This window comes from Atheta coriaria, unplaced genomic scaffold (assembly GCF_025399875.1).
Source record: "Atheta coriaria isolate IRGN ID8LTWV9N9 unplaced genomic scaffold, Caltech_Dcor_3.1 hic_scaffold_5_pilon, whole genome shotgun sequence".
NCBI lineage: Eukaryota > Metazoa > Arthropoda > Insecta > Coleoptera > Staphylinidae > Dalotia > Dalotia coriaria.
The window spans coordinates 1362397-1377737 of NW_027045447.1; the positions used below are offsets into that span (position 1 = coordinate 1362397).

Here is a 15341-nt window from a genome sequence, read left to right on the forward strand (position 1 = left end):
AATGCTGTTTTTAGAATTTGCGTGTGTAAAATATTATATGTATGCACTAGTGCGCAAAAGTAGCAAAGCATTCTTTTATTTTTAATTTTTTTTTAAATAATTTTTAAGCACTAGTACTGAAATATCGTTGTTTGGAAAATTTTAGTGATATTTGGGTGTTTAAAGCATAAATTTTACACACTAGTGCACAGCAAAATTAAAATTAAAGCATTTTTAATTTTTTATTTGAAAAAATATTTTTTAGTTCTAGTGCTGAAATATTATTGTTTTGTTGCATAAAAGTTAAATCTTACCAAATTTTAATGTTTTTTAGTGATATTTGCGTGTTTAAAGTATAAATTTTAAACACTAGTGCGTAAAATTGTCAAAAATTTTCAAAAATTAATTTTTTATTACAAAATTATTATTTTTTCAGAAATATTTCAAAACTTATTTTATAATTTTTTAAATTTTGCGTGTTTAAAATGAAATTTTGCGCACTTAATACACAAAATAATATTTTTTTGTAAAATTTTCAACTTTTTCTCCGTTTCATATTCAATACCAACATAAGGTATGATTCACATACTAGATATTAGGGTGGTGTTTAAATCACCGTGATGCTTAATCCCAATTTGTTTCGATTTTAAATCTGACAATATCTGGGTCAGGACGGATCGCTGCACACACACTTGGGGGTTTCTCGTGGATATCCTCTAATGTCCAATTTAAAACTACCCCTAAACTATGAATCACAAATTTTGCAATAAATGCAAGTTTTTAAATTTAAAGCGTTATTATGATAAAATTTTAATACTAACATCAATATTTGTGCGCATATTAAATTTTTGACTTTAGATGATCTTAAAATTTCCGCTATAAAGTGGCACTGTTTGAATTTGAATAATTCAAAGTTAAAGACAACAGCGTCTCGCTGCAAGTTTTCCGTTTTCCATGCCTGTACATCGTTTAATGTAATACGTTGATAACCCTTCTTCAGTGCGTACGCACTTTTGACTGGTTCGTGGTTCGCATGAGATGCCGTAACCGATAAGGCGGCCGCGGGCACGAATACATATTTTATGAAATTATCGCGCCGGCATTCCCTGCAAATAATAATTTTAATGAAAAGTCGTTCTCAGCAGCACGCGCGGGGCGGCTATACGCACGCAGCGCGCACACAAAAGGGGAAAAGAGTGACATCAGCTGTTACGTACAGTCCAATGCGTTCCTCCCTCGCGCGAGAGCGGGGTTCCGAACCAGCCACCCAGCCTCCTCCGCACCGACATAACGCTTCCGCGAGCACATTATACCGGGAGCGGAATCCACAGGCGAGCATCACCATCGTCGGCGTCATCGACGAGGGTGCCGAGCTTTTCCTAAACTGCAAAAGTAAAAATTTTACATTTTTTGACTACTACACTATGTTTCCGCATAGAAAACTAAAAGTTTCCGACTAAAAAAATATAAATTTTTGTGTTTAAATGATACTGGTATTAATTAGCAGAGAGGAAAACAACGAGAGGTCAAAAACATCAAAGAATCATCCCACCCAGAAGCCAAAAACAAAGCTATTCTTACCCGAGGAGTACGCGCGGTGTATCCATCCAAATATTAATATAAAAAGTGAATTTTTCTTTGATCTCTTTGCTTGCGGAGCGCTCCTCAAACACACAGTCATGTTTTGATATCTCACAAAGCTCCGGGAAGCCCTAATACTGCATCGGCCAGCATCTGGTCAACGTACAACGACAGATTTCAAGCGAATTTCAAAAACTTGATATTTTTCGCTTATTTTGAACCTAAAATCACAAAAAAAATTTTCAAAAATTTTGTTTTTTCATTGTAGAATTGCATGTAAAGCATGTGCGGTTTGTTTGTCTCAACGGTGTGGTTTTCGGGGTGGGTTGGCGGTGGCAGAGCGCAAAGCTCGAGGGATTTGTTACGATTTTGGCGTCGTGCCTTTCTCCTCCATCCGGCAGTACTACCGTGAACGGGTGTCTCTAATCATATCGGAAATACGGTTAGACATGCGGAATGATTGCAACTCGCGCCTGGGTTTTCCCTTTTTCTTATATATCACACACACACATGTATTTCATGCGTGGATCGAAAAAAAAAAAATAGTGCATCAGGAATAAAGGACTCATCTATATTCCATACATCTATGTTTCGTATTTGGGAAATTACGCAGGTATCAAAAACTGAACAAAACTAAACTCAAAACTTGTTATATCAAGTTAAACGGTTTGTTATAGCATAAATTAACATAATACGTGTTAAGTTAACACAGGTTTAAAACTCTTCAATGTGTGGACTCCTTCCACTTCTTCCCAACTTTACTGCTTGTGTATATGCTTCTCTTTTTATTGCATTGTCCACGGTGTAATACTTGCTCACTTTACAAGCGGAACATGCACAATAGAGAGAAAGAATAGCGTTTACCGTTTGTCGACATAGCGTGCAGCGCGACTTCCCTACACTTCTGGAAGGGTACAGTGGGTGTGTCCTGATATCGATCTTCCCAAGGGTGGAGATGTAAACGGACACGCCTGTTTTCTACACGTGGCTTTGCGTAAAATTACACCTTAATACAAAATAACATCAAAATTCATTTTATTTACTTTAAAAATTAACTTTTCAGTTGATTTTTGATAAGAAAATGAAACTTTATAGTCTTTTAAAGTATTGTATTATATTTCTATTAATTCACTTTTATTTAATGAGTAATTTAAAACTTTTACTGATAGTAATGTGATCTAATAAAATTTTATGAATATTTTAATGAGATGCGACTATGTAAATGAGTGTTATTCACTTTTATTCTTTTTGATCTAATCTCCACGTAGGTAATATTAATCCACATTTGAAAAGAAATTGAATCAGGTTATAGTTTGATGAAAAAAACCACCTGTTATAAGGTCCCATCAGTGTCCGAGTGGACCGGTGACGCCTGGACCACCGATGGCGCTCTCGACGTGCTTGTCGTGAAGAAAAATCGCGTCTCGCAAGTCATTTCGCATTTTCGTCATTTAGGTACCAAATTAAGCGGACAGATCGTATCGGGCGATCGGCTTGTTGGCTTCGTTTTTCCCCGTCCACCCGTCAATATGTAGGTAGATGTAGAGGTAACCAAGGTAACCAAGCAGTCCACCGGCAGTGTTTTTATAGATGCAAGAGAGCAAAGTGGTCGCCGGCGAGGTAATATGCGTGACGGACGTGTATGATATCGCGTTACGTTGCATCACACACACACACCAAGAGGAAAAATATATCAGTATACAGGACTTTGTCTAGGAGAGGAGACATTCGGTCCGATGAGTCGGAATTAATTTGCGTACGTGCGTACCGACGTGTAATTCGATATTTTATCCAAAGCTTGCAGACCAAACATGTTGCTGTTGTTGCGTTGCATTGCACTAAAAACACAAAAAAATAATTTTTAAATTTTTATAGAATAATATCTATGTAAATAGTGTGTAATTTTTAGTGTTGATGTGCAATTGCAATTGATTTGAAGTTGAAAGTGTTCAACCCTCTTTTCGACCAGTCTCAAGCCGTTAGCGGCTCATAGTCGTACCCGAATGCGGTTCGGCGTCGGCGGTGATTCGATTAGGTGTTCATTTGTTTACCTACGGCTCCATGCACTCCATTTACTGGCCACTGATCCAACTAGAATGATCCAACTCGATGATGCACACTTGACTTGCTGTTTTTATTTACCTTTTCCACTTGTTCGCGTGCGCGCGCTGCAATTTCATGCCCATTCTCTTTTCTATCATTACTTTCGTTTAATTCTTCATCCAGTGATTAGCAGTTGTGTAGCTTGCATCCCTTACAACACATTTTATTGATGGTAATTTATTACAATGACCTGAATTGGGTCTGAAAGCGATTGACACGCTCGTGGGGTGTGGAAGCGTTCAAACCCAAGAGTAATGTTCCTCTTTAGCAATACAAAGCCCAATGGTTATGTTAGATTTGTTCAAATTTAGGGACTAATATGTTAACTTACCTACGGAAATTTTGAGAGATGTAAACATCTGCTGGTATATTGTGTGAGTAAAATCTGCCACAACACACTCGTCTTCAAAGTGTAAAAGTAAAATTCTTGAATGAGTGCGTTAAAATATTGCCCAGTGACATAATAGACTCCTAAAAATGAATAGAAACTATTTTTAGGGTGAATATCAAAAGATTTCTTCGTGAAAACTCAAAAACACGACTTTTATTAAATCGTGAAGTTTATCGATGACGACAGCTCCATTTGGTGTTGATTTATGTTGATGCTGAAACAGTAAGTACTTCTAATTATTGCGTGACGATTGCGAACACTCCAGATATTCATACAACCCTCACTGGCGTGGAAAATAAAATAACATAATCAACGACGTCGCATCACCCCTGTTTGCGCATTGTAGCGAGATGTCGAAACGGCATTGTCGTTCTTATGGATCTACCCACACACACATATCCAGCAATTGTGTGTGCGCTGCCCTTTATTGTCGCCATCAGCTCTGCAATTGCACACACCGAAACTAATTGAGTAATGCGCAGAATTATTACCGTGGCTTTCTCCGGCTCCGGCGTTCGTCGGGGCGGACCGTCGCGTTTACATCTCCATCTATAATAATATTAACAGTGTATGTGTTCAACTTATCGGAATAATGCGAATAAATTTGTCACGTCTCCAACAAGTCGTACATCGGCAACACACACAACACCAATGCATAATACCGAACTAAATTCAACGAGTAATTGTAATACCTTTCCCGAAATTTTAAGGTTAAAGTTATTTTTTCGGATGTAGAAGTTGGCTTTTGCTCCTCTCTGGCGGTGTTCATCATCAATCATCGGTAATCAGAAGCGGCCGACCATCCGCAGCCACTCTGCTGAACCAGGCCGATAATACGGCGGAACCGGCCGAAACTTTGCCATTATATCCTGCTGGGACACACGCATCGCACCTATCTCGCACCGGGGACCCTCGTCGACGCGTCTTGATGATTTATACCGTGATTTATAAAGTGTAACTCCCCCTACAGTATATATCAACCAAGACCGTACAATTTTTAACCATATTTAATCAAATTTCAGCCTAAATCTAAGTAAAATAATCCAAATATGAACTTATTGGAGATTTGCTTCTATACAGCATGGAATGGTTATCATCCTGCATACTGGAGACATGCTAAGCCGCCGGGTTTATCCACGTGGCGCCACCCCCAGTGCCGCATATTTCCTATTTCGTTCGCCGTCGGCACTGGCGTGCTTGCGGTATTAACTCCTAGCCTTATACTCAGCGTAACGAGTATGCTATACGGGGGTATGGTATAAATCTTATCAGCGTCTTGCAAGAATGCCTCCGTATATATGCTACTGATTGATCTGGTCGCCTCGCCTCCGCTTGCAACATGCTAACGTCGCTAAGAGAAGATCTCGTATAGTATAGAATATAGTCTAAAAGCTGGTTCTGCGCGTCTTCGTGAATTTTGGTTTCGTGGGTGCTGGTATCAGCCGAGGGCCGGGTAGTGTATTCGTGTGTATCCTGCGGATGGTCCGCTTGTATGTCTATCTGTCTATAAACAGCTTCAGTCGTAAATTAACTGGGATGGATTCGATGAAGGAAATTCATTTTCCAGTTGTTTGGATCGTCAGTGGAGCGCGCACTTCATTCCCAACCCGCGCCCGCCCACCCTTCATCTCCTAGGTCCTACCAATTCGAATTCGAACGAATCCCATTTCGCTATTTATGTTTTCCATTGCTTCATTTATTTATTTCAATGTGTTTTTTAACCTAATTAATCATTTTGTACGTTTTATATTTCAGATGAGTTTATGAAGCTGCCAAGTGTGACTATACACTTAAGATTATTAACATAACTTCCACGCGAGTGCCGATCATACCAGTTAAGCACGTTAACTCACTCCCAACCACACATGCAAAAGCGAATGCAAAGATGCTCGCTCGGCGACAATTGGATTTGCTTCAGCTACACCCGGGAGGCGCCTCCACCAACGCTACAATTTCTTCTCCCTATTAGCGCGTAATTTATGCCTGTCTCTTCCATGTACGACACAGACACCTCGTGACTTTTGCATGTTCTCCTCTCGTGTTTTTGGTTTTATGCGCGACAACATATTATGCCTTATCTTTCGGTTATTCTCGCTCGCGCTCAGCGTCATATCGCGCTTTTGTTGTTACTTCTTCGCTCTCACGTGTTTGTACTTTCATATCTCTTCGGTGCAATGTGGAACGTGGTACCTCGATGAGGGTTCGAGCGAACGGCGAGGAACTAGTTAGCTTTATCGCTTCACACTTCGTTCTAGCGAGCACGCAAAATGGCAAAAGTTTAGCGCGGAATGGCACGCCGAGGCGTGTAGAAGTAAGAAGTCGCTATCTCTTCCAATTCTGAAATATACACACTCGTATATATTCCGCGATGCGACGCCGAGAATGGGCGGAAAGAAAAAGTGCCGGAGCATAATAGGGAGGAATCGAGTTTGGTAGCGCAAAGAGTTCCCTTAGAAAATGTCGCATTTTCTTGCTATCAGCTTTATTATATAAAGAGGGGCCACACTTCTGCATGGATACTGAATTTTATGGGCTAAAATCTGCTCATTCCATGCAGAATGATATAAACTGACATATTGGATACGATTATAACCTCAGACTTAACGTATGCAACCCAAAATACACAAAAATATAAACACAATTTATTTTTGTGTACGCAGGTGTTAAGATTGGATTGGTACTTGTAGGTTACAAAATATTTTGGCACTTTTCACATCAAATTGCCTCTTGAAATGTTTCCGTTGCAACGCGTACTCGAGCGCTACTTGTTTCCTAACAATCGAAATGAGACACAGCGTGGAGCACCCATAGCACACCATGTGTATCCGACGAAATCTTTAATTTTCAATGCCTCACCACCATTCGAGTGCGTAGATGCGCATTAGTAGCCGGTTGAGTAACCGAGTTGAACAGAGTCAGTTTAGAATAAGTAATACCACCCCGTGGTGAGCATTGCATTGCCTCATCAGAATGGGTGCACGAAATGCAGAAAACACGCGCGTTTTTTTTTCTTTTTCCACTTATGCGATTAACCACAATCGCATTATGTGTATGCCCGTAACCGATAATGGGTGTTGTTGGTGCGCTGGGATTTATTAATTTATTCTTTTCGGATCCGATCAATCGGCAATGGCATTGTGTGTGCGAGCAGGAATTAACCAGCAATTATTGTCAGTGGCGGATTATGCTTCAGTGGGGCCCTAGGCGCAAATCAAGTTTGGGGCCCCTAAATCCGAAAATTTTCAAAAACGGTTATTAGCCCAGTAAAATTAATAGTTTTAGCGTACGGGCGCCGCAAAGTCTACTTCAACATTCGTTTGTGCCAAAAACTCATTTCCTCACCACCATGAGGTAGAGTACGTGGCGCGTTTTTTTTTATCGTGGTATCCCCAGCAGGCCTAATCCTCACGCACTATTCCAAAATTTAATGGATTATCTTCCGATTCGCTCTTCGCGATGGACCAGGTGTTGTGCGTTAATTGTTTTCAGAACCGATCGAAATATCACAGGTAAAATTTTCTGCCATACTATCCGCGATGGGATTATCGTTTTCAATGCTATCTTGGTTCTCGAGTTCATCGTACGTGTGCTCAAAAACGGTAATCGTATTTAAATACAAATTACAAATTTACTTTTCTTGCCTTCTCTTGGGCAAAGATTTCAATAATTTTGTCGTACTCTAGTTTTTTTAAAATATCATTTTCTATAAACATTAATGCGAAGTCATTTAAGTGCTCTTGTGAAAGACTATTGCGCAGATAGTTTTTGACTCGTTTTAAAACTGAAAATGTTCTTTCTCCACTTGCATTAGAAACGGGCAAGGTCAAAAAAATTTGCAGTATTGTGTGTATATTTGGAAAAGTTGATTTTAGACCATTACTTAATGTTGCATACATTTCATGTGGATCTCTAATATTTTCTTCTTGTATGTATTTTAGAATATGAGTTAACTCATCAGTGAAATATTCTGGCTCAATATCTTTTTCATACTTAGACAATAATCGCTCTACACAATTATTAGTCTCAACACGGCTTAATTTTAAATCAAAGAAAATTTTAAAATCGTTAAGAACATTGATATAGACATCGCTCCTTCGAGTAATTTCTGATGTTAATACATCACATACAATATAAAAAATGTTGACAATAAAAAAATTTCTTGACAAAAATGCTGTATCATTTTTGTTCGTTTCATCATATGGATATTTGCGTTTTCTTTGTCTCATCTCTTTATAAGAATGATGAGCTGTTAGGGATTTAGCCTCCTCTTCAACAGTTTCGAAATTATTTCTGACCACTGTTATAAATTCGTTTAATGATTTTAATAAACTAACACTATTAAGAATATTTGTCTTTGGTTCCTGTAAGTATTTGCTGGTAATTTCGATTCTCTGTAGGAGTTTGTTCCAGAAAATTGTTAACAGTGCCGTCTCAAATTGATCGAACTCTTTTGAACTCTGTTTTTTTTTTTTTTAATCCAACTACCACCCCAAAAATCTAGATAAAAATTGTAGGAGTATAAACGTTGGTACAACGTGTTCCGCAAATGTAAAAAATGATAGAAAGACGAAATAATTAATATCCCAAAAAAGAGAGTTACCCGCTATTTTACAACCTCAATGGAATATTCCTCAACTCATCTCCTCCACAGATGTTCGAAATTTAAAAAAAATTGGCAATATACTACTCGCATTATAGCTACAACTTTCTAATGCAATATTCAAGAAAAGGTCACAAAAATTCGTGGCAGAAAACATCCAAATTTTATTTTAAACAGTTTGTCATAAAGAAATAAAATCGGAGATAAAAAGTTTTAAGTCAGCTATATATCCGTGACGGTTGCTTTGCGGACACGTGTGAAATGCCGTTTTGGGCGCCAAGTGAAAACCAATACGTTATTCATAAAGGCTGAGGTCAAAACCAACTGATGAAGTATTTGTGGAATTACTATGTCTATATGGGACATATAAGTGCCAGGGGCCCCTCAGGCAGCCGGGGCCCCCCAGGCAGCCGGGGCCCTAGGCGCGCGCCTAGTGCGCCTAGGCCGTAATCCGCCACTGATTATTGTTATTAAACGTGCACGATACGCATGTCACGCGCACAAAGCGTTCAATGAGCAATTTTATTTTATTTTCGGACGATTTTTAATTGCGTTCGCTGCCCCGGAACCATCCAGTCGTGGAAAAACAGACGCAAAATGTGGCAGCGCGATAATTAAAAAAAAAACAACACGCAGAGAAAAAATACAAAAAGCAAACGCGTGCACGTTTGATAATTAAAAACAATAATTAGAATGGGAGCAAATGACGCGATTAATTAAAAATCATCATATTTATTAGTAATTTATTTTCGCGCGCGCTTGAATTACGAGCAAAGCGATTGGAAAAATCAACATATTACTACCAGCACTACAGTTTCATGCGTATTTACTTACACTGAAATTGAATATTTGTGTTTACAATAAGATGTAAAACGAATGAGGTGTGGAGAGTTGAATAACTACTTAAAGGAAACGTTGGCTATTGTATGCCGTGCATGAATGGTGTTTGCTTTGCTGCTTTTGGTGCTTTCGGTAATACTCTCTCAAGACGCATATCACAACCCTCCACTGCCTTCAGCCCTCGGGTGTACGGAGCACGCAAAGGCGTTTTGCGCGCATAATAAGATTTCCAGCGGCGTTCGACGTTTGTTACGTGTGTTTGCGCTCGCGGCGCAATTTTCCATAATTGTATTTCCCACAGTTTAACAGTTTAGCGAAAAGTTAGATTTGTTTAACGACGAAGGCATATCTTAATTACGTACCAAAGAATAAAGTTTAATTGAGTTTAATGAGTGATATATCAAGGATGAAATCATTTTGACTGAAAAATTCAAGGTATGCAACCAATTATACACTAAAATGTGTTTTGTGTGGTTATATTGACACATCCCATCGATTTAAAAATCAAATATTTTATTTATGTTCGGGAATGCGTTTTACTAACGAAGGTGTTTCCCTGGCGCATGCAGCGCAGTGTGCTAATAGATGGGTAAATTGTAGTAAGAAAGCGAAATAATAAGCGCCCCGCGGAATGCGCTGAATGCCCGTACAGCCCCGAAAACTTGTCGCAGAATGCGGCTGGGAGTGCCGGCGATTCCGTGTGAACCAAGCATGCAATTACTGTAACGGAGGCCGTAATCAGCGACGCCCCGCGTGGCGCCCTCGCTCCCGCTGTTGAGAAACGAAAAGAAAAGGGGATGCATATGCATATAAATGTACGTACGCGTCTTTTTCGCAAAATTTCGCCGAAGCACAAAAGCCGCGTGGAAAGAAAAAAAAAGAAAAGAAACGTCTTTTGTTTGGCGCTAAAAGTCGGGAGACATCGTAGTGGACGGGAATGAAAGAAATTAGGAAGCACCGCAAGTGGGACGGGATTCTTAATTTCTTTTCATTCATATGCGCGAGCGAGGGTCACGCCGGATGTGGAAGTTGCGCCAAAGTGAAAAGTGTGCTAAAATGGGGCGATTTGCGAACGATTGTTCCGCAGTTATTGTAAGAAAACCAGTTGATTGATTTCTACGTTTCTTTCAAAGTCAATAAACGTCAATCAATTGCAGAAATTCCCAACTTTATAGAAATTTATTTTTCGCGTGCAAATATAAATTCAGTTTAAGTTGTAAAGTTTAAAAATGCATCATAAATTCAAATTAGCGTACGCGGCGCGCACTTTCGAGGTTTGTTTCGCAAGTTTTGCATTTTCCACAACAAGTAAATTATCAGCGCCGCCTCCGTCTTCGGTGTTTCGCCTTCTTATGTTGCGTTATCATTACACCGGTCGGTAAACTTCAGCGCCGCGCTGCATATACAGCTCTACACAATAAGCACGCCCGGCGAAGAATGAAGAAGAGCGCGGCGCAAATGAAACTCGCGCGACACCGGCAGCGGCGGCGGCACCGTATTTTCCGACGTAATTATCTTTCTCGGTTCGTTTCTCTCATTATCAGCGAGTGAATTAAATAATCAGGGAGCGGAAGGCCAAACGAAGCGAAATGACATTTCCAAATAAGTACGCGCGACATCGGCTCAACGGTGTATGCACTCCCGCCGCCGCCGCCGCCGCCGCCCGCCCCCAAACGTAGCACTGCGCGGAGTTGGGTCTAACAGGAATTACGCGAGCCTGGCAAAAAGCGAAAATATAACGATGAAACAAAAGAATCAAAACGAAGCGAAGGTGGACGCTCGACAGCGGGCGGAAAAATAATTAACGCCGAGTGTTCCCCGCACAAGGGAGCAGTCGTTGATATTTCGTATATCTTTAATTAGTTTTGTTTTATGTAGATATTTTCTTACGCTTCACAAAGTCGTAATTTTCCTTTTTCGTAATTTGTGCGTAAATATTGCTTAAGAAAACAAAAAAAAACAAAAAAAATTTATTTCTTTATGAACTAACCTTAAAACTGCATGTTGGGTTGCATAACATCACATAACCACAACCAATGAACAAATTATTACTTTTATGTACCAAATATTGCTTAAGAAAATCAAAAAAAAACACAAAAAAATGATTTGCTTACAAACTAACCGTAAAAGTGCATTTTGGGTTACATACCTTCACATAACCACAACCAATGAACCAATCATAACTTTTATGCACTAAATATTGCTTAAAAAAAACAAAAAAAAACACAAAAAAATGATTTGCTTACAAACTAACCGTAAAAGTGCATTTTGGGTTGCATACCTTCTCATAACCGCAACCAATGAACAAATTTTTACTTTTATTTACCACATTTTGCTTAAAAACAAAAAAAAACACAAAAAAATTATTTGCTTATAAACTAACCGTAAAAGTGCATTTTGGGTTACACACCTTCACATAACCACAACGAATGAATAAATTATTACTTTTATAGACAAAATCTTGCTTAAAAAAACAAAACAAACACACAATTTGTATTTACTAATAAACTAACCTTTAAAGTGCATTTTGGGTTGCATACCTTTACAAAACCGCAACCAATGAACAAATTATTACTTTTATACACCAAATCAGTGTTTAGATGAGCGCAGTGAGGCAGAAAATAAAAACCGATGTAAATTATCAAAACGATCGAAATATGTGCACTCGGCGCGTCGTGTGTGTATTTGATTAATGGATTACGTCCAGTCGAATGATTAAATACACACGCGCGCGCGCGCGCAACATAAGTACACATGTAAATTCAGCACCCGAGGGGGCGGCGCGGCAGCAAGCAGGAAACTTATGCAAAGACGGAATTCGGAAACAGTCGGGAATTATACACGCACACGCGCGTATGAAGGGTGCCGATACTTAAAGGGTTTAAGTATAGTTGTTACAAGTGTAAGCGAGTGTGGCAAAGCCGGCAAACGAAACCTCCAGCCCTTCGTAAGCGCCAACATCAAAGCAATCAATCCTTTTTGGACACATCAGAGGGAAGCGCGAGCGCGCATTGCCAAAGAGGAAGGTGCTTTAAATTATTTTTTCTGCGGCTATTTTCGCGTGAAAACAACTCCGAAAACATTTATACGCAGATATTACACGTGAGGTAAACATACAATATGTTCAATTTCGGTAATACTCTCTCAAGACGCATATCACAACCCTCCACTGCCTTCAGCCCTCGGGTGTACGGAGCACGCAAAGGCGTTTTGCGCGCATAATAAGATTTCCAGCGGCGTTCGACGTTTGTTACGTGTGTTTGCGCTCGCGGCGCAATTTTCCATAATTGTATTTCCCACAGTTTAACAGTTTAGCGAAAAGTTAGATTTGTTTAACGACGAAGGCATATCTTAATTACGTACCAAAGAATAAAGTTTAATTGAGTTTAATGAGTGATATATCAAGGATGAAATCATTTTGACTGAAAAATTCAAGGTATGCAACCAATTATACACTAAAATGTGTTTTGTGTGGTTATATTGACACATCCCATCGATTTAAAAATCAAATATTTTATTTATGTTCGGGAATGCGTTTTACTAATGAAGGTGTTTCCTGGCGCATGCAGCGCAGTGTGCTAATAGATGGGTAAATTGTAGTAAGAAAGCGAAATAATAAGCGCCCCGCGGAATGCGCTGAATGCCCGTACAGCCCCGAAAACTTGTCGCAGAATGCGGCTGGGAGTGCCGGCGATTCCGTGTGAACCAAGCATGCAATTACTGTAACGGAGGCCGTAATCAGCGACGCCCGCGTGGCGCCCTCGCTCCCGCTGTTGAGAAACGAAAAGAAAAGGGGATGCATATGCATATAAATGTACGTACGCGTCTTTTTCGCAAAATTTCGCCGAAGCACAAAAGCCGCGTGGAAAGAAAAAAAAAGAAAAGAAACGTCTTTTGTTTGGCGCTAAAAGTCGGGAGACATCGTAGTGGACGGGAATGAAAGAAATTAGGAAGCACCGCAAGTGGGACGGGATTCTTAATTTCTTTTCATTCATATGCGCGAGCGAGGGTCACGCCGGATGTGGAAGTTGCGCCAAAGTGAAAAGTGTGCTAAAATGGGGCGATTTGCGAACGATTGTTCCGCAGTTATTGTAAGAAAACCAGTTGATTGATTTCTACGTTTCTTTCAAAGTCAATAAACGTCAATCAATTGCAGAAATTCCCAACTTTATAGAAATTTATTTTTCGCGTGCAAATATAAATTCAGTTTAAGTTGTAAAGTTTAAAAATGCATCATAAATTCAAATTAGCGTACGCGGCGCGCACTTTCGAGGTTTGTTTCGCAAGTTTTGCATTTTCCACAACAAGTAAATTATCAGCGCCGCCTCCGTCTTCGGTGTTTCGCCTTCTTATGTTGCGTTATCATTACACCGGTCGGTAAACTTCAGCGCCGCGCTGCATATACAGCTCTACACAATAAGCACGCCCGGCGAAGAATGAAGAAGAGCGCGGCGCAAATGAAACTCGCGCGACACCGGCAGCGGCGGCGGCACCGTATTTTCCGACGTAATTATCTTTCTCGGTTCGTTTCTCTCATTATCAGCGAGTGAATTAAATAATCAGGGAGCGGAAGGCCAAACGAAGCGAAATGACATTTCCAAATAAGTACGCGCGACATCGGCTCAACGGTGTATGCACTCCCGCCGCCGCCGCCGCCGCCGCCCGCCCCCAAACGTAGCACTGCGCGGAGTTGGGTCTAACAGGAATTACGCGAGCCTGGCAAAAAGCGAAAATATAACGATGAAACAAAAGAATCAAAACGAAGCGAAGGTGGACGCTCGACAGCGGGCGGAAAAATAATTAACGCCGAGTGTTCCCCGCACAAGGGAGCAGTCGTTGATATTTCGTATATCTTTAATTAGTTTTGTTTTATGTAGATATTTTCTTACGCTTCACAAAGTCGTAATTTTCCTTTTTCGTAATTTGTGCGTAAATATTGCTTAAGAAAACAAAAAAAAACAAAAAAAATTTATTTCTTTATGAACTAACCTTAAAACTGCATGTTGGGTTGCATACTTTTATGTTACCACAACCAATGAACAAATTATTACTTTTATGTACCAAATATTGCTTAAGAAAATCAAAAAAAAACACAAAAAAATGATTTGCTTACAAACTAACCGTAAAAGTGCATTTTGGGTTACATACCTTCACATAACCACAACCAATGAACCAATCATAACTTTTATGCACTAAATATTGCTTAAAAAACAAAAAACACAAAAAATGATTTGCTTACAAACTAACCGTAAAAGTGCATTTTGGGTTGCATACCTTCTCATAACCGCAACCAATGAACAAATTTTTACTTTTATTTACCACATTTTGCTTAAAAAAACAAAAAAAAAAACACAAAAAAATTATTTGCTTATAAACTAACCGTAAAAGTGCATTTTGGGTTACACACCTTCACATAACCACAACGAATGAATAAATTATTACTTTTATAGACAAAATCTTGCTTAAAAAAACAAAACAAACACACAATTTGTATTTACTAATAAACTAACCTTTAAAGTGCATTTTGGGTTGCATACCTTTACAAAACCGCAACCAATGAACAAATTATTACTTTTATACACCAAATCAGTGTTTAGATGAGCGCAGTGAGGCAGAAAATAAAAACCGATGTAAATTATCAAAACGATCGAAATATGTGCACTCGGCGCGTCGTGTGTGTATTTGATTAATGGATTACGTCCAGTCGAATGATTAAATACACACGCGCGCGCGCGCGCAACATAAGTACACATGTAAATTCAGCACCCGAGGGCGGCGCGGCAGCAAGCAGGAAACTTATGCAAAGACGGAATTCGGAAACAGTCGGGAATTATACACGCACACGCG

General features: G+C 39.6%; 2 long non-coding RNA genes across 15 annotated transcripts; one reads left to right on the top strand and one right to left on the bottom strand.

Moving 5' to 3' along the window:
* Positions 1-461: 461 nt before the first annotated feature.
* Positions 462-4874, bottom strand: LOC135792303 (uncharacterized). 13 transcript variants are annotated; one of them, XR_010548251.1, is made up of 8 exons: positions 4330-4647; positions 3995-4268; positions 3703-3925; positions 3612-3651; positions 2425-3398; positions 1561-1781; positions 1197-1363; positions 463-1085 (listed from the first exon to the last, which is right to left on the bottom strand). It is a non-coding gene; the product is annotated as an uncharacterized lncRNA (long non-coding RNA). The 13 variants fall into 13 exon arrangements; XR_010548244.1 differs by having other exon boundaries at positions 464-1085; positions 3560-3651; positions 4330-4646; XR_010548245.1 differs by adding an exon at positions 4747-4874 and having other exon boundaries at positions 466-1085; positions 2425-3925; positions 4330-4476; positions 4546-4603.
* LOC135792304 (uncharacterized) lies at positions 4591-6621 on the top strand. Of its 2 annotated transcripts, XR_010548252.1 has the most exons (3): positions 4591-4733; positions 4790-5305; positions 5810-6621. It is a non-coding gene; the product is annotated as an uncharacterized lncRNA (long non-coding RNA). The 2 variants fall into 2 exon arrangements; XR_010548253.1 differs by lacking the exon at positions 5810-6621 and having other exon boundaries at positions 4790-5449.
* The last annotated feature ends 8720 nt before the right edge of the window (positions 6622-15341 follow it).